The sequence below is a fragment of the Macadamia integrifolia genome, chromosome 1 (genome assembly GCF_013358625.1).
Source record: "Macadamia integrifolia cultivar HAES 741 chromosome 1, SCU_Mint_v3, whole genome shotgun sequence".
NCBI lineage: Eukaryota > Viridiplantae > Streptophyta > Magnoliopsida > Proteales > Proteaceae > Macadamia > Macadamia integrifolia.
The window spans coordinates 3,494,437-3,514,539 of record NC_056557.1 but is presented as its reverse complement, the minus strand read 5'-3'; positions in this window follow the sequence as shown (position 1 = coordinate 3,514,539).

The window sequence follows — 20,103 nt, the reverse complement described above, 5'->3', positions numbered from 1 at the left end:
CGTTATCAAATTAGTCATTCAGTAACTTCATTCGCTGTACATTAACGTGAAGATATTCTTAGCATCTAAATTTTTTTGAAGGAAAAAAAAACACTTCTTGGTTGCATGGTCCCTGCATCAAGGGGGGAAATGAGAATGCATACATGGGGATCAACTATTTCACAAGAGTAGGGACATCATTTCATCCTATTTGTGTTTCGTATATAAACGCAGGGCTGCACGAAAAAGGGAGCCTTCTTTTACCCTTTTTTTTTTTGGAAAATAAACATGATATCATACGACCTAATCATCAAATCTGAAAATTTAATAGGTTAATTCTATGACATAAGGTCAATGGTCCGAACAATCCAATGGCAGTCAGTCGATCATCCAATGCAAAGGGAAATCCTTAAAAATTTTGACATAGCAATAATCGATTATAAATTAATAGGCTTAATTATATTCTATTGTACGTAAGCATGGCTTAGATCCATAAATCTTGATTATTGACCAGATTAATTGTTGGATCGGAACTTCAATACTCTAGATGGCTTCATAATGTGTGTGGATAGACAATATGCTTTGACATTTTTTTTTTTTAACAAGAAATACCCGTTGACTCTTCACACAACTATTACCATGCATGTATGCACCAACTTGAATAACGCTGCGGCCTGTGCGGTACTTTTTGCATACCTATCTTGAGTCTATGTTTGGGTGTCAAGAATAAAAATAACTAAATAAATAAAAATAGAGAGATAGACAAAAAAAATCGTTTTAATTATGATTTTTTTTATTATATTTTTTGTACCACTTTCTTTTCTTTTTTTAGCATCCAAACATAGACTAAGCTAACGTATCTTGAGTGTCTCAGGAGAAATAATGCGAATCTTCTTTTTCTCTTACTTTTTTTGGATAAAGTGGAAATGTGTATCTTTGCTTGTTTCAAATTATTACAAAACATAAATAGATTATTATATTATAAAAAAGCATGAGGGCAATGTGTTTGGTCCTTGTGCCCAAGTTGCAAAATAGATTTTCTCCAGAGCTTCAAGATTTTGTCGCAATTTATTTTTGGAAGAACTTTTCTAATGATGCTAATTAAGGGAAAAATGCACTCAAACAAAGACATTTCCCACGTCTCCTCGTGATTTTTTTTTTATCAATTATAAATTCCTTTGTAAGAACGGTTGGGAAATATTTTAGGCTCATTGAATAATTTTCCTAATAATATGACTCACTGTTAAATAAATCTTTTCTTCCATGTTTAAAAGTCTCACTATTAAATATATGATCCATCATTTTTTGAAGTTTTATTTTAATCCATATTGATGTTGTTTGTCCGAAACTCACTAAAATAGAAAGACGACATATTTTGATTCTTTGCCCACCAATTTTAAGCGTGTTGTTGAATGGAATAGAATCCATTGTATGCGTCAACATTAGGAAAAGAGAATAGGAAAGGTACTGGTAGGTGAGACTTGTCAAGGGATAGGTATGTTTGTTTGCCAAGAAAAGGTAAAAATAAATAAATAAGATAAATTAATGATAAATGAAAGCCCAAAAGTTTGTGGCTTTAATAATCGACACACATTTCTTCTCTTTGAAGACATAAAAAAATTCTATTCATAAGAAAGATTTATATATTTACTTTCACTTTTATGTTACTATAAATTAACTTTAAAATCCATCTGTGGATTGTCCGGATGATTAAGACGTACAATTTCAGGTTCGATTCCCCATTTGTGTATCTGCGATTTAAGTGGAGACCATGGCGATTGATTGCTGCGCTAGTCTCCTCGAAGATTAATTGAGGTGCACGTAAATTTTCCCGGACACTTTGGTTAAAAAAAAAAATAAAAATTTAGATCAAGCTTGAAAGTTTATCTACAAAAGTACAGTAGCATATAGACAATGAATTGAGTGTCATAACTTTGTCTTTTATTCGATTGTTAAGAAAAGGAAAAACAAATAAATAAGACAATCAATAATGAATGAAGATAAAAGTTTATGTTCCTTTAAGTAAAACATTTTGATTCATAAGAAAGATTTAAATGTTTCGTTTCACTTTTATGTTATTAGAAAATAATTTTACAACTAAAAAATTAGAAGAAAGTACACGAGGATAAAAAAAAATAGCACAATAAGCAATGGGTTGAGTGCAATAATTCTCTATCTATCCGAAGGGAATACATGGACAATCTAAACCATAAAATAGATGAAAAGTTTCATGAATTAACCACATATCAATTAGGTATTTCAACTTAACCATAAGACCAGGATTTTTTTTTTCTTTGTATTTTAAGTCATTATTCATTGTGTATTACCATGACTTCTCAACCATGCATGTTTAGATGTTCTCTCACATGGCGCATTATAGAAAATATTATATAAATGGTTAGGGAAGAGAAGCGCCTACTTGTGCACCTAAATTGGATGCTTGGTGGGCAGTTTACAGGCCTGGCAGTCGTGAAGTGCCTATTATGCCGAATTGAAAACAATTGCCATGCCTCTTCAAGTTTAATTTCACTCATTACCAATAGGGTTACATTCACAAGAAGGAGATTCCAACCGAATAGACGAATTTTTTTTTTGGGGTGAGAAGTTATATTCACAAGAAGGAGATTACAACCGAACAGAACGTGGGTTGGCAACACCTAAAAATTCGTCATACGAAAATGGTGTTAATATGATTGTTCTTCAACTCACTTGGTGAAATAGGCGATCCATTAACATGAACTAGAGGCTAGGGTTTTGGGAGATGGGAAAGATTCTGATGGTGTTCAACCTCTTGATCGTGGTCAACAGTGGTTGAATGTGGAGGTTTTGCATAGGTCAAGGAACGATGATAAATGTGACGAATCGGACAATCCCACATGATTGTGAATATTCACGTTTTTGCTGAGATTCATGAGGGGTTATTGTATGGGTAATGACAAGAGTTGTCCTCTTCTGGGCATTCACGGGTCCTATACCGTCGCATCCCGCCTAGGAGATACATAGGGGCCTATTTTGCAGGGCTTTCTTCCCTTAGAGTATTTTATAAAAAGGAATATTAAATAAATGTCCATTATCAGGGATTAAGAAACATAAGATTTGGAGTCGCCACCTAGGGTTAGGCGCTAGGACCCGATGGGTAGGCCTGATCTATAGGGAAAAGGCCCAAAAATTGGTCTGGTTCAGAGATAAGGTAAGTATTAGGTTTGTGAACTTGGGAAGGTTTTTGGCACCAGTCCACCGGTTGAGCCGATCTTCCTACTAGGTGCTAAAGAATAAACATTCTCCCCTATACCGCATGCATGGCTAAGTTATTGCTATACTACTATGTCCACTATCACATATGAGTTAAAATTTTACATTCTACCTAGTGAGTTGAGGTGTTATACATGTGCTTGACCCTTGTTTCAAGTCGAGAGAGGTGGGCCCCTGTTGTTACAAACACGGACTTCGATGAGTGTTCCTCCGCTCAGGCAGAGATTGATTTGACAGTCTGGTTTTCTTCTTCGGAGAATTCGGCCTTCTTATAACCTTTCATAGCTTTGGAATATTTTTAAGAATTTATGGATATTTGTTGGGAATTTTGGCAGAGTTTCAGGAACCTATGAGAATCTGAAGGAATCATAGAGAATATGGGGAATATGAAACTTTTAAGAATTTCTAACAATATATAAAGGCTTCCTAGGGCTTCAGAATGGCTAGGAAATTTTTCTAGATTTTTTTATTTTTGGGATATTTTTGAGTGAAAATTGAAGCAAGGGAATCTTAGAGAACCTGATGAATCTATGAGGTTAAAAAGGTATTTTTGGGGTTCTTAAGGCTTCCTAAGGGTTTTAGGATTTTTTGGAGATTTTATTTTTATTTTTTTAAGTTTTTGCACGCTAATCGAGACAAATGAATTTAAGAGAATCTTTGGCTAAGGGAGGAGAGAGGAGTTTTTTGGAGCTCCGCAGCTCTTGGTGTGTTGGGTTGTCTTAAAATGGGGAAATGAGCCCTATTTATAAGCTTTTGGCAAGGGGTAGTGGTATAATGGTCATTTTATGACCCATGGGCCAAAATCCTTCAAAGAAACTGGAGGGGCCATCAAGAAATTTTTGGGCCCGTTAGGAATCATTGACCAAAATGGGCCTAGTTTGCCCTAACTAGGATTTTTGACTTTCAAGACCGATTCCAGGGGATCCAGTGATCTGATTTTTGTGCATCATATATCATTAGAATCTTCTTTCCGAGCACTATCTTATGGTATAGTTTTGAGCCCATTTTCAGCTCATAAAGTTTGGGATTCGCAAAGGACTCTTGTCTGATTGCACCCTCGAGATATCCAACAATCCTTGTCCATGTTGTTCCCGCACTATTAGAGAGTACTTAGATGTGATTCATCAACATATAGCATGCTAATATTAGGTGCCATGAGATTTGGCATGATTTGGCTATAGAGAGGTCCTAGATTGAGTTAGGGATGCTTATTAGGGTTTCAGGATGTTCAGGGCTTCAGGCGGTTTCTGGGTTCAAGTCACTTTGAAAGGCTGAAATATCCTATGATTGAAAGTTTAGGCCTCACCCACATTCTGTAAATCATTATTGCCAGGGGCAAGTGACAAAATTGGTTGTTACAGAAAGCCCCTCTTTGGCCGAGGCCAGTGCCACAGTCGAAAGGAAAAGAAAAAAACTACCACATTTTGTTACCCAGAGCATGTATTATCAACATTATGTTCAAGGATGGTGGAGGTGCAATTCAAAAACACGGGTAAATAAATCATCAATAAAAACTCAAGAAGTCCATCAACAAATGAAAGAAATCGAAAATAAAAAAAATCAATTAACAAAATCAAACGTTAATCTCAATAAAAAAAAAATTACATGATTTTATCTAATGTAATTGAATAGGAGGTTGAGGTCTTTCTTGGGTTGGTTGTTCCAAGAGAAACCATTTAACAGGTTCTACTGCTCCGTTCCTACAAATTGTTAGTATGCAAGCATTTTGGACTGAGGGATGTTCTTCAGTCTTTGGGCACGTGGGGCAATTACAAACCTAATAAGGGCATTTTGGTCTTTAACCACACGGGGCATCTATAGACCTAGAAAGGGATTTCTAGTCTTTGGCCACACGGGGCAACTACAGACTAGGCAAGGGCTTTCTAGTCTTTGGCCACGAGAGGCAGCTACAGACTAAGCAAGAGCATATCGGTTTGTGGCCACGCGAAGCAACTACAAACTAGGTAAGCAATGGTAAGTTTTGTCATTTGGCCACTCTGGGTAACCACAGACCAAGCAAATGGTATTTCGTTCAAACTGGCCATCCTAAGCATCTCTTTACCTAAGGAAGGGTATTTTAGCCATTTCATCTAAACCTTGGCTATGCAATGAATTCTTTGAAAATTAGGCCATCTAGAGGTATTTTGGTCATTTCAAACTATATGTTGCCATACAATGGTTTTTTCTGTTTTGTTAAATTAAGCCATCCTATACCTTGGGTCATGTAATGGACTTTTGAAAAGTAGGCCATCCAAGGGTATTTTGATCAATTTAGGCCTATACCTTGGATCATGCAATAGATTTTTAAAAATTAGGCTATCCAAAAGGTGTTTGCTCAAATCAGACCTATACCTTAGGCTATGCAATATATTTTTTGAAAATTGGGTCATCCATGGGTATTTGGGTCATTTCAAACATATACCTCAAGCCAAGCAATGGATTTTTGAAAGCCAGGGTATTTTTTCATCTCAGACCTATACCCTGGGCGATACAATAGATTTCTGAAAATTAGGCCATCCATTGGTATTTTGGTCATTTCAAACCTATATGTCAAGCAACGGATTTTTGAAAATTGGGCTATCCATGGATATTTTGGTCATTCCCGACCTATACTCTAGCCCATGCAATAGATATTTGAGAATTGGGTTATCCAGAGTGTAGACACCTAAGTTTGTCACCCCTCGACGACGATGACATGAGAAGAATTGCACACTAGATATTATAGACTTGGAGAAATTATGAGCTTAGCATAAGAAATGGCCATTTTGCTCTTTAAGTTTTAAAAGAATATATTTTGAAAAGTGAGGTTTGACATCGTGGATTAATGTTGCTTGTCTCCTTGAGCCGGAATATACACTTTGATGCAAATCGGTCCCCCAATTACCCCTTTACTGCATGATCAGGGTCCCTACTTTATGTATGTTTATGACAAGGTCCCCCCAGCTGAGAGACTACACTCTTGTCTCACATCATTGGATAGTTCTTAGTACGAGCTTTCCATCGACATATTACATATCGAATTTCGACTAATGGTTTGAAAGATATGACTTTTGAAAGTTGACCCAAAAGTTAAGGTTTATATTCCATTTCAAGTGATCTAGGAGTGCCATGTGTCACCAACATCCCTTGTACAAAGCACCACTTTTTGGATAAATCCCTCTTTTTTTTTTTTCTTTTTAGTTATCACACACTGCCTTTTCTAGCAAAAGTATGCGGCACTGGACATCTTACCGTATCCAGTCAGCTTGATTCTCCAGGATCATAAAGTTAGGGATTCTGCAATCATAACACCACAAGAACTAAAATAATCATATACATAATTAGTCCAGTATACATGTTTATATTCCAGTGTCGACTACATTATAGAGTTTATATTTTCCAAACAAAAGTGATTCACAGTTCATCTCCAAGATATTCATATATTGATTAGACCATCAGAGTATATTTTACACAACGGAATATATACACAAAAATAATATTTCAGCTCGTAACTCCTATCTCTTAGTAGGATCAGCATCTGAAGGCACAATCATTGCACCCACAGTCGGCTCTGTGCTCAATCTCAATCTCTAGGATACCGGGCAAAAGGGCCAAGGCCATTCCTGTAGGTTCAACACCAGTAGTCGGCAAAACATTGGTCTCGTCATCTAAAAGAGACTGAAGTGTACAGTACGACGAATGGGGATCACTAGCACACATAAGAATCCGAACAGTGGTGTATTGATAGGCTTCAGCTTCTCTTTCTCAATTTCCATCCTCTTGAAAGCCCATAATAAAATGTCAGTAGAACTTCCATTGTCGACTAAGATATTTTCCACTGAGAGTGCTCCCACCCTTAGTTCAATTAACACATCATCATGAGGGAAGTCTACTCCTCTCAATTCGACTTCACAAATGTGATCTTTTGTTTGGTCCCCGCCATCTTGGCAAGATTTTTGGTGCAGTACAAGTTCCTTGTATAGGTCTTTCATGACGATCGTGAGTCTTCTCTAGCAATAGGCCCTTTTAAGGGTAATAGTCAAAGTTTGGCCCTCTTTTGGGCATCAGCGTGCCCCGTAATGTTGCATCCCCACTCAGAGATATATGGGGGCTTGTTTCCTAGGAGCTCTCTTCCCTTAGGGTATTTTTTAAAATGGATATTAATGATGGTCCAATATCAGGGATTGGGGAAGTATAAGATTTGGAGTTGCCACCTAGGGTTAAGGCCTAGGACCCGAAGGGTGGGCCCTATCCATAGGGAAAGGGCAAAAAAATTAGTCTAGTCCACAGATGAGGGTAAGTGTGAGGTTGTGGAGTTGGGAAGGTGTTAGGCACCAATGAGGGTAGCGGCCGGAGAAAGATGAGATGTCCCTCTTCCCCTGGGGGGAAAGGACTTGCATCCATTCCATCCTCTCTCCTCTCTTTCTCTTTCATGAGGGAGGGGTGTGTCATGTGTGCTTTTCTTACAGGCCCTACATCGTCGTATTGCCGCTTGGAGACACGTGGAGGCCTATTTTATAAGAGTGTAAAGTTCGTCATTTGAGACTGGGATTTGATGATGGTCCAATACGGGCATCAAGATCATGCAAAAGGGTTTGGAGGCACCACCTAGGATTATAGGCCTAGGACCCAGGGGTGGCCCAATTCAAGAGAAAAGGGCTTGAAAGTTGGTCTGGTCTAGAGATTTAGGGTAAGTGTCAGATTGTGGAATTGGGAAGGTGTTAGGCAACCAATCTACCCGGTTCGACCGATCTTTCTGCTAGATGCTTAAGAATGAACATTTTCCATAATTATTCCTACTCCACATGCATGGCTAAGTTATCATACATATATACATTGACTGAATTTAAACGACTATGTAAATTAAAATAAGGTCTATATAAAGTCTACATGATGACAATTTGGTTAAGAAACTGTACCTAAACTTAACCCCTGTTTCGGGTCAGGAGGGGTGGGTCCCTGATTAGTACTGGTTCGGACTGTCTTTCGGATTCTCCTCGCTCAGGGGAAGATGGTCTTGACCTCCAACTTCCTTTCCCGAGAGATTTTGATTGTGATGATATTCAGGCAGAGTTCTGGTTAGGAACGGTTACTTTCAGATTTGGATTCAGATAGAGCTTCGGCTAGGGAAGGCTATTTTCAGGCTTCAGATGAGGTGGCACTCTGATAAAGCTTCCACTGGGGATAGGCTATAGGAGGACTAGGCTGAGGTGACACTTCGACAGAGCTTCCTTTGGGAATGGCTATTTCTAGGAAGATTCTCAGGGCTCTCGGCAAAGCTTCTGCTAGGAATTGCTATTTTTGGAAAGAAATGGATTGACCTAAAAATGGATTGAAGATCCCTAAAGCCCTAAAGAACACCTTGAAGATCCAAGCAGAACTCCGGATCTTGACAATGATCTCTTCATAAACCCGAAGAACCTCAAAGGGGGAGGGATTTCTATTTTTGGTAAAGATCAAGAACACTCAAAGGGGGAGGGATTTCTATTTTTTGTAAAGATCAAGAACACTCAAAGGGGGAGGCTAAAAACATGCTATTTTTGGCAAAAAGGGATTGAACTACAAACTTGGATTGAAGATCTTCAAAGTCCTAAAGAACACTTCAAAGATCCGAACAAAATTTTGGATCTTGACGAAGATCGCTTCGAAGACCCGAAGAAACTGAAAGGGGGAGGGGAGGAGGAGAGAGGGCAGAGCTTCACTTCCTAAGGATGGTTGTGGGGTTGTGATTTTGGTCTTTTAAATCCAAAGGAGTGGGGTATTTATAGGATTTCTAGGGCAATAGGGAGGATAGAGAATTTTTAACCAATGGGTAAAATGGAGTTTTTAGACAAATGGGAGGAGAGAGGAATTTTAGCCAATGAGTAAAAAGTGGATTTTTAGACAAACGGGAGGAGAGAGAATTTTTTAGCCAATGGATAAAAATTGGGTTTTTGGACAAACGGGAGGAAAAATAATTTTTAGCCCCTAGGTAAAAAGTGGGTTTTTGGACAAATGGGAGGAGAGAGAATTTTTAGCCAATGGGGCAAAAAGTGGGTTCTTAGAGTGATAGGAGGTTGCGGCGTAGGGTATGCTAATGGAGTAGTGCATACGTGAAAATAAGTGAAGAGGAAATTTCTTCACCCATCAGGCCAGTGGAACACAATTCCCAGCCATCAACGACGGTACATAAGATTGGCTTGAAATGCACGGGGCATGACCTGCACGGATGCACGGGAGGGCAGGCATGGTGCAAGGATGGGTAGGCAATGTGCACAGGTTGGGTAGGCACAGCACGGGTTGGGCATGTATGGGGCAAGGATGGGTAGGCACAGTGCATGGGCTGGCCTGCGACTATACATGGGCTGGCCAGCACGTGCATGAGGTGTGCAGCATAGGGCATGCACAGAAGTAGGCGAAGCCGCGAGCAGTAGTAGGCAGGGGCACTGGCAGTAGCTAGCGGAGGCATGAGTAGCAACCAGTGGGGGCAGTAGCAGCAACTAGTGGGGGCACAAACAACAGCTAGCGGGGGAGCGGGTAGGGCTGTGCGGGTTGGCTTGCTGGCCTGCACACGCAACATGCATGTAGGCTGGCATGCTGGCCAGTGCGCATAGCATGCGTGCGGGATGGCCTGCTGGCCAGCGCGCACGGCATGCATGCGGGCAGGTTTGTGCACAGTGCACACGCAAACATAGAATTTTCTGGTGATAATTGCGAGAGATCCGATGGTCTGATTTTGTCATGCCATATATCGTTGGAATTATATTTCCGAGCACTATCCATCTGTATGGTCATCTTGACTAGATTCCTTCGTATATAAAAAATTCAAATTTGGACCCTCTTTTCTCATGCTTGGGGGTTTCCAGGGTTTTCAGAGAAGGGATGAAATTGGGGTATTTGTGTAGGTAGGAAATTTTTCCAGGTTTCCAGTAGGCTTGGCAGTGTGCATGGCATATGTACCAGAAAATTTAATTTTTTAGGGACAATTGCGGGAGATCCGATGATCTAATTTTGACGTGCCATATATCGTCAAAATCATATTTCTAAGCACTATCCATCTGTATGGTCATTTTGATCAGATTCCTTCGCATATAAAAAAGTCAAATATCAACCCTCTTCTCTCCCACTCAGGGGTTTCCAGGGTTTTTAGATAGGTGGGGAATGTTTCTGGGTTTTGTTGGTCAATCATCATCTCAATTGATTGAAGTCGAAAGTTGCGTCCATGATCCACATTTCATTATAGCTGGGGGAGGGTGAAAAAATTGGGTGTCTACAAAATGCCCCTCTTTGGCTGAGGCTTGTGCCAACAGTCGAAGGGCAAAGAAAAGAATGATCACATTTTGTCACCCAGTGCATGTAGTTCCGTCATCTTGCTCATTAATGACGGAGTTAAAAAATGCAACAGCTAATATCTCTCAACTACTTTAGAGTTTTAGGACTTACCTGGGCTGCCGATTGTAGGAATGGAATTCGCTACTCTTCCAATCCTGTAAAAGATGTTAGTACTTTGATCTTTGAATTTTCCTTAGCTGGGCTTTACATGTGCCAGTTCAGGGAACTTAGTCTTCAGATTGGGTTTTTCGAACCAATCTAGAGTATCTGGGACCGATGGTTACAAGAGAGGAATTCGTTGCTCTTCTAATCTTGTAACAGGAAAAAACATTTGATTCTTGGATTTTCCTTAACTAGACTTCACATGTGCCGGTTCAAGGAGTTTGGTCTATGAGATCGGGTCACTCGGAGCCGATACAAAGAGATTGGGCCATCTAGGGCCAGGTAAATGCAATTGGGCCACCTGGGGCCGGGTCAATGAAATTGGGCCACCTGGGGCCGGGTCAATGAAATTGGGCCACCTGGGGTAGGTTCAATGAGATTGGGCCACCTAGGGTCGGGTCAATGAGATTGGGTCACTTGGGGCAGGGTCAATGAAATTGGGCCATCATGAAATTTGGTTCTTGATTTAGAATCTTGGAATTTGAACTTTGAACTTTGAGCTTTGATTTGGAATCTTAATTTTTTTTTTAAGAAAATAAATTTTTTACCCATAAAATGGTCCCCCCTCCTTTGTTTATTCCTTATTCTAACTTTTCTGAGTGGGGAAAGATTTGTGAGTGAGTGAGTTTGGGTTTTTGAAATCTTCTTGAAGATCCAAACAATTTTGCATCTTCCCGTGTTTCTTCAAATTTTTTTCGAAGATCTTCAGGTTTTCCTTGAAACTCTTCATCTTTCTCATGAAGATCTTCATAGTTCTTGAGGAAGGAGTCATTTAGAGACTTTGACATTCTTGTGGGCTTTTGTGCACATTGGGAAACTTCTTGGGTTTTTTTATGATTTTGGAAAATATGGCTGAAAAAAAGAAATAGAAAAACTTGTGGAGAAATCCAACTGGAGGGTTGTAGCAATTCTTCTCCAAGGGACGAAGGCTTGGCCTATTGGTACTCTGGACAGACTCTCCACAACACTCGAAACCATATCTGCAACTCGGCTTGGGGTTCTTGGGTAAGTCTTTACATTTCATTCATCTTTTATTTTTGTTTTGTTCCCCTATTTTTTTTTACTATCTTTTATTTTTATGTTTTTTTTTTTTTATATATATTCTTTATTTCCATTAGCATGATGGGAGGGAACCACCTACCTTGGCCCTTTATGGCCATCCGAACATGATTCAGTCATGGTATAGGATACTTCCTCGTAGAGCGAGGAGATGGTTGATTCATTATGCCTGTGTTGGTTAGCCCTTATAGAGACTTGGAAATTCAATCCGGCATTGGTAGGGGCCTTGATGGAGCAGTGGTGGCCGAGTACTCACTCATTTCATCTTCCTATTAGTGAGATTGCCATCGTGCCTTTGTGCTTCTACACCTTGATGGGTGTTCCATTTGGGGGTAGACCCATGACCCTTCCCGAGGCTCCGACAGCTAGGGAGTTTACGGACTTGACAGGTCTTCCCATTACGGCTGATTAGACACATATCCATCTTGGGGATATCAGTGCATGATGGTGGAGAACAGGTCTGTGGGTAAACCCTAGCAACATGGCCCAGGTGATCCATTCTTTCTTGTTGTTTACTGTGGGTCAGTGTCTTTTTAGTGACCTCCAAGGGGGAGTAGACATTTGCCTAGTGTTCTTCTTTTGGGATCTTCAGAAGGTAGATTCTTGGGACTGGGGTGTGGCCGCCTTGCGAACCCTAGACCTATTGTCATATGGAGACCGAGGTCTCAAGGGAGCAGGCTACATCCTCCAGGTAATATTCATTCTTGTACCTATTTCCTTTCATTCATTTGGATTGTATTTCCTTACTTTGATCTTTTTTTTTTAAAATAGCCTTGGTGCTTTGAGCACCTGGAGATTACGACTCTAAAACTGAGGGATCCTCAGGTATTTTCCTTCCCTATAGCTATAAGGTGAGACAATTAGGTGATTAGGGGCCTACGCCATCCTCCGGGGACCACTACTTGTTCTCTTCTGAACGGTCTTACTGAGGTATGCCATTTAATGCTAAAATTCCTTTTGTCCTGTGCTATACTTACTTTTCCTTGGATTTATAGGTCACTTGGAGGCCATTCCAGTCTCTTATATTTCCAGACTTTGACAAAGTTATCTTGGCCAGGTGCTTATCTGAGAATCGGGTCCTATTCTAAGGCATATGGGGCCATGTCTAGTACCTGGGAGAGAGAGTCATACCCTAGTGGTCTGATCTCAAGTCACATCTCTCTCCCTGTCTTCCTCCACCTACCATGCATTGCCCAGAGATCATCCCCGTGGACGAGATTGAGAGTCTGACTGATGGAGTATGGGATGAATCATTTCTTGACCGAGATAGGGACCATAGGGCCTTCTTGGAGGAGAAGATAGTATGCACCCCTCTTGGTCCTGATGGTCCAGTGGTATGTTGCCCTTTCTTGAGTATTTCCTTCATGCTTCAACTTCTTTTTGCTTTAGTCTTGACTGATGTTCTTTCAGGGGAGAACATGACATGTAGATCCTTCAACTGTTCAGTCGCATGTCAGTGCTGTTGATCCTTCACGAGCTGGACCCTCTAATAGTGCAAGGGGAGCTCTCAGAATAGCCAATATCCCCTTCCGTGGCTTCCCAGCTTGGTATTATCCCAACGAGGCCAATCCTAGCCTCCCTCATCTTCTGGAGCAGAGAACAGATGTAGATGCTTCCCTTAGGTTACCCATTCCTTATGACTATGTAAGTATTTGATCATCCTTCAATTGAATTTTGACTTCCTTCGACTGATATGCTCTTTCTCATGTGTCTCCAGAGGTCTATTCTGAGATCATAAGGATGCATTATGGCTTGTGTGAGGTGATGGTTGCCAAGGTATTTTCTACTTTCCATTTTTTTCTTTTTGCCCTTCTTCTTTCATTATTTTTCTTCTTGATCCTTTTCTATATTCCTTAAGATGGAAGGATTGTCGCCTTGGAGAGCCAAGTCAGCTCCTATAAGTTGAAAATTGCACAGTAGGATGCACTGATCCAGGATATGACATAGAGGCTGGAGCAGACTGGACTAGTGATGAGCACATTTATGTGTGAAATATAGGGTAGTAAAACATGCATTTTACATATTTAGAATGGAGCTACCTTGGGTTTTACTCTCTTTTTGCAGGTTTTATATTTTCAAAGCCTTAAGGACTATCGGGCGCTATATCTCCAATTTTACATGTAAAGAGGTCATATTTCTTTTCATGGTTGCAAAAAGGATAAAATTCTGAGCAAGATGGACTTGTCGAATTAAAAGTACGCATTCGTTTGGTTACTCGTACAAGTGATTATTCTTCTCAGGATAGAAAAAGAATAATGGATCAGAACTGAACCGAGATGTAGAATCAGCCCGTTTACAATTGTCTCAGAGGCACAAGGAATACTCCAAATGCCAACAAGGATCGATGGACCACATCTTTAAGTAATTGAAGATTCGTTTTTGGTAACAACAACTACCTAGTGTAGTTGGTGAGCTATGGTGTGCAAAATTTCCTTGCTCACCAAGAGGTCTCAAGTTCGAATCTCATGGTTGTTTTTTTTAGAGAATTTTGTTGAAGATTTTCTGATTTTCACTCACTTAAAGCACTAAGGGCATGGAGGGGATTTCCACATCAAATTAGAAGCAAGGAAAATCGTGGAAGGGTTCCTGCGTAAGAAGGAAAGAAAAAAAAAAGAGAAATAAAGATTGTCCAAATCTTCTCTCTCCTCCACATCATCACCAAAATATTGTCCAAATCACACAAAGCAAGAAGAAAATCGTTCCTTAGAGGGAGAAAAAGAAGAGAAATAAATTAGAAAAAAAAGGAAAGGAAATAAGCAAAAAAATTATAGGAAATTTCTCCAAATTTATTTCTCTCTTCTCTCTCCTCCATCTTAGCACTTTTGGACTCAAAAGATCTTACTATCAATTGTGGGTTTCTCTCTTTAAGGAAAGAGAAATTTGTTACCCTACCTCCCCATTCCCTATAAATACAACTCATGTAAGAGGAGGCGAGACAATTCATTCTTCTTCTAGTTTTTTTAGTTGCTCTCTCTTTCTCTTACTCTCTCTTTAGTTTTAGTTCTTCTTTATTTTTGCTTTAATCACTTTTGTAATAGTTTTTTATGTCAATTAATGTAAGCACTCTTTTATTTTTATTCAGCCCTTTTATGTTTATGATTTATGCAATTGAGTTGTAATTTTTTAAGTTATAGTTTTAGGCTTAGATCTAGGTGACAAGATCACGAGCCATGGAGCAATTTTTTTTTTAAGATTTGTTTTCTCTAGTACTAAATATTTCAGATTTGGTTTATTCCAGATCTGGTTTTTAATACTGGTAGTATCTCAAATCAATCAAGTCTTCAGTTCAAGGGTTGAAGTTCAAGTAAGTAGGCTCCTTCAGTAGTCTTCTCTCCCCCCTCTCATTCCCTCTTCTGACTACCCTTTCTTTCTTAATTTAAGATTTTAATTTCAGTCGTTACATTATATCTATCCCTTTCCCCCAAGTTTCATGGCTAGTGTATGTGTTGGCTTTGCCCCTTCTAGCCATAGAACCATCAATTTATTGCTTTTATTTTAATTGTCTCCCTCTCCCTAAAGCCAAGTAGAGTAACCCTTATAAGAGTGACTCTCTGGTCAAGTAGGGAAGCTCATATTATGATGCATCCCTCGGGCTAAGTAGAGAAACCTACTTGTGAGTCTCTCTCTAGCTTTATCCCCTTTCTTTTACTTTATTTTTATTTCAGCATTTTTTTTCCTTTATTTATTTAGTTTTTTTAATTGTGTGGGTTATTTATTTTCAGTTATTTATTTATTTAATTTTAATTGCGTGGCTTGCGTCTTTAAATTCTCAGATGACGAATGGTTAGGATGTTATTTTAGATATGTTTAGGACGGTAATTAGAATTAGATCACAACATCGGTTCACTTTCTCATTAAAGAAATAAAAAAATAAAATGGTTGCTCTCCCTGTGTTCGACCCGTAGCTACACTGATCCGTACGCTTGCGGTTACATTTTAAATCTCAAACAACTAGCATCTACGAATTCCCCGGTATTCCCTGAGGGTGATGCTGAGTATGGTTCAGATGATGACTTTATTTCTTAGGGACCTGTTCCTGTAGTTCCTGCAAGTGTAAACATATGTATATTTACTCTTTCTTTTTCCCTCCCCCTTTTATTTTAGCATCTTATGAATGGAAACCTATCTTTGACATAAAGAAAAACTTTTTCTTTTGTTTTTATTTGTGGTTTGCAATGTTTAGGCATAATCAATTCCACAACTCAAGTCATAATTAGAATAATTAGGATAACACAAAAATCCAAATACTTCCTCATTCTATTGCCAAGTGAATTACATGAAAAAGGGAATAATTTTCCTACCATAGACAGGATAGGTAAGTAATAAGGTGGGGAGACAACTCTTGAGGTGGGTGAAAGTTCTCTAACTCTTCTGGGTCCATCATCTCGAGCCCATATTGTTGGCCGATGTACGTAGGAAAATAAAAGGATGTGTGAGTCAATCCCATCAACTTGATGTAATTGTAGCCAGGGGTCTTCATCAGAAAATCTTCTTGTGGCCCCCTTGGGCATCTCCATATAATATCTCGCCCAGTCCTTTCCTGCAGGTACTTCTCCCTGTCAGTGATAAGGTTGAATTTTGGAACTTCCCTCTTATCCTTGTAGCAAAGAGTTCCAAGTGGGCCTTCTTGTAATGGCTTAGTTAACTTCAGTTTTTCAAGGAGCCAAATTTGAAAAATAGCAAGACTTCCTTGATAATAATCTAGTCTGAATCTATGGCCATGGTTCATGTCATCAAATCCCTTGAATTTTTTTTATAAGAACTGTAGGGATGATGTCACCTCCTTTCTTCAACTATTTTACCACCTCAACCAGAACGGGCGGTGCACTACTCCCAGGAGTTTGGAGAATATAGCGAGCTATCATGCAAATTAAATAAGCATCCTGTGATCTCTATTGATGGATTCCTCCCATTAGTAGATATTGGGCGATGATCTGAACCACCTTCAGAATGTCAATCTTTCCATACCTGACGAATTGCTTCATTTCCTCTTCTTTCCATCCGAAGAAGTTTTGAATTTCCTCTGAATAATCTTTCTTCAAAGGTGATTGGAACAACCTGCCTTTGGGTGGAGATAACATATAAACTCAAAATTCTTCGAGTGTTGGGAAGATCTCTACTAATCCAAACCAAAATACATGCAGGTTGGCATCCCAGTGTTGAGGCACCTGTCGAAGTGATTGGTGATGTAATTTCACACATCCGATCCAACTGAGAAATGACACATTCATCGATTTCAACAATCTTGGCACCCTCATGTTCATGTCCAAGGTCCATTTCCTCAACGTCTCATCTAACGAGCTCATGAATTTTCCTGAAACCATCATAAAAAAAAGAGATATGATGATTTATCAAAGCATTACTCATTAGTTAATGACTCAAACAAGCCTTTACCACTGTTGCATCAAGCTCTTTTTTTTTTTTTTTTTTTTGACTAATCAAGGATGGGGAGTAAACCAGCCTTGATAAACTAATACCGGGTGGCGATTTTCTTTTAGGGGATGGAATCCTAGATAAGAGTTTGACGGACCATAGGTGAATGATAGATACCTAATGGCCTTGCATGCCAAATGGCGATTCCTAGGGGATGGAATGTTGGATAAGAATTGATAGACCAATAGGGGAATGACAGATACCTAATGGCCTTTTATGCCAAATGAAAATTCTTAGGGTACACAAACTATGATGATCTTTTAAGATACTTTGATTATTAATCAAGGAACCAATTTATTGCCTTTAGATGGTTGAGACCGCACTTGCGCATGTCAAGTTGCCTACATATCCCTTGAATCAGGTCTAACATAGTTCAGGCTATTCACCCTATTAGACATAATATTTCTCGAGTTGATCCATATTGACTAGTCCGGGTATTTCTTTGCCATTATGGTAAATGAGTTTCACAGCTTTGCTTAGTAAAATCTCTTTCACAATGAAAGGGCCACTCCAGTTGGGTCTGAATTTTCCTCTTGGATCATGAATTAGGGCTCTTTGTCCTCAAAGAACAAGTTCACCCTCCTCTATGTGACGGGGTTTCACATTCTTGTTGAAGGTCCTTGCCATTCTCAATTGATATTTCTTTAAATTATCTATGGCTTTCATATGCCTTTTATCGAGGACGTTGAGTTCATCGTGTTTGGCCTTTAGCCATTCTCCTTTAGGTAACCAATTATCTAAAAAAACCTTGAAAGATGGTACTAGAATCTCTTCTAGTTGTACTGCATCAACCCCATCTACCAATGAAAAAGGAGTTGCCCCCAGTCGAGGATCGTATAGAAGTTTGATATGCCCACCAAGCAAGTGGCAACTTGTCTGCCTAATCCTTATGAGTCTCAACCAATTTCTTGCTTCTCTTTTTTTTTTTTTTTTTTTTGAAGGGTGGCTTTGACATTCTTCTTAAATGCTTCCACTGCCTCACTTGGTTAGTGGCTTATAGGTGATGGACTGATGCCTCTTGATGCTTTGCCTTAGAAATGGGATCCTTGATCCAAGAATGGTTCATGTAGCTGATAAGTTACCCTAGCATTTTTCAATCTGAAGGGCATCACTTGGTAGCAATAAGCTGCCTGCTGAGTGGTGAAGGCTATCTTCTTATGACCTTTTGGGTGCCTGTTCATTTGATTGTATCCTTGTTAAGATCTCGGAAGTCTATGTACATTCGTACCTTGTTATCTTTCTTTGGTACTTGTACTATCTTAGCCAACCATTGGAGGTACTTCACCACTTGTAGAAACCCTGCATTCCACTACTTCATAACTTCTTCTCAATCCATTCTGGTTGCATTCTTTGGAGCTTCTATTTTACTGATTTTGCCTAGGATAGGTCGGCAATCGATGTTGCATGATGTTGGGGTCTATACCAGGTATATCCTCATAAGACCAAGCAAAACTTCGACAAACTCCCTTAAAAGACTAATCATCTGTTCTGCTTCTTCATCATCTAGGGTGGTACTAATTTTTACCTGGTATGAGATGGTGGATTCCTCTTCTAGGGTCAGTGATGAAGGAGGGAAGGCGAGCATCTAATCCTCATCTTCTGACTCTTCTCCTAATGGCTCTTCTTTCCCAAGGGTTTTCTTGACCTTGGTCCTACCTCCCATGATATTTAAGTGATCTCTTCGGGCCCATGGCTTGATGAGTTGAGTGGGGTCACTTTCTATTAATTCTTCCTCTAATGCACTGATTGTTGCGTGATCAGGGAGTGGCTTGGTAATACTATTGGGAGGATGTTTGGCCTCGACTTCAATAGTCCCGTTGTCTATCAAATCTTGAATTTCATGCTGTAAAGCTAGGCATCTTTCAGTAGTATGTCCCTTCTGAGTATGGTGAGCATAATACTCATAATCTTTGTACCAAGGCAGGGGAGGGTTGCTGATTACTCTTGGGGCTATTGACCCTAGCAATCCCTGTTTCTTTAACTTCCCATATGTTGTCGTTACGGGCATTCCCAAATCAGAAAACTGCCTTATTGGACGCGAGGCCCTCTGGGAGGGAACATTTAATTGTATTACAAACGACTGTGAAGGTGAAGTGGTCACAGATGATATTGACTGTTAGACTGTACCCATTATATTAGTTTTAGGATTCTTTCCACATCCGATTCTGGTGTCCTTCCCTGTATCTTGGGAAGATCCTTGATACTGGGATTTTCTCAGAATTCTATTCGCCACACGTGTACCAGTGACTAGTAGGGCATCAAAAGTCTGCAGATGTTGATAATAGAGAACATCATAATAAGGCTTTGACAAGTTCTCAATCAACATTTCTACTTGCTCTGCTTCAGAAGGTCGATCTACCATCTTGGCGGCCTTGTTCCTAAACCTAGTTAAGAAAGTGGTAAACCCTTCCCTAGGTTGTTGTCTTAAGGTTTTGAGCTCTTGACGTTCCTTATCTACTTAATGTTGTGGGGATACTGTTTAGTGAAGATATTCACTGTTGGCGCCCAATTCTGTGTCTGTTTGGATTCCAAATATGTGAGCTACCTTATTTCCAATTCTAATAATGTTGACATGAATACCTGCCTCATCTGATTGTTAGCAATTTTCCATATCTTCATGATACTGAGGAATACCTCCAAACGAGCCTTAGGATCCCTTGACCAAATCTGTCGGTTTAACACTTGAAATTTTCAGGGATTCTTGCCCTAGAAAAGAAGCTCATCTTATCAGAATCTACTCTATGATTCCTGACTTTTCCATGCTTGGATCATATCCTCAAGCTTCTCCAATTGTTCTCTCATTTTCCTTTCCCTCATTGTCTTTGGAGGCTCCTTTTGAATATGTGCCACAAATTCCTCTTCTTCATTATTAATTACAACCAGAGGGGAATCCCTGGAGGAAGTCCCTTGATGATCTGTAGGCCTAGT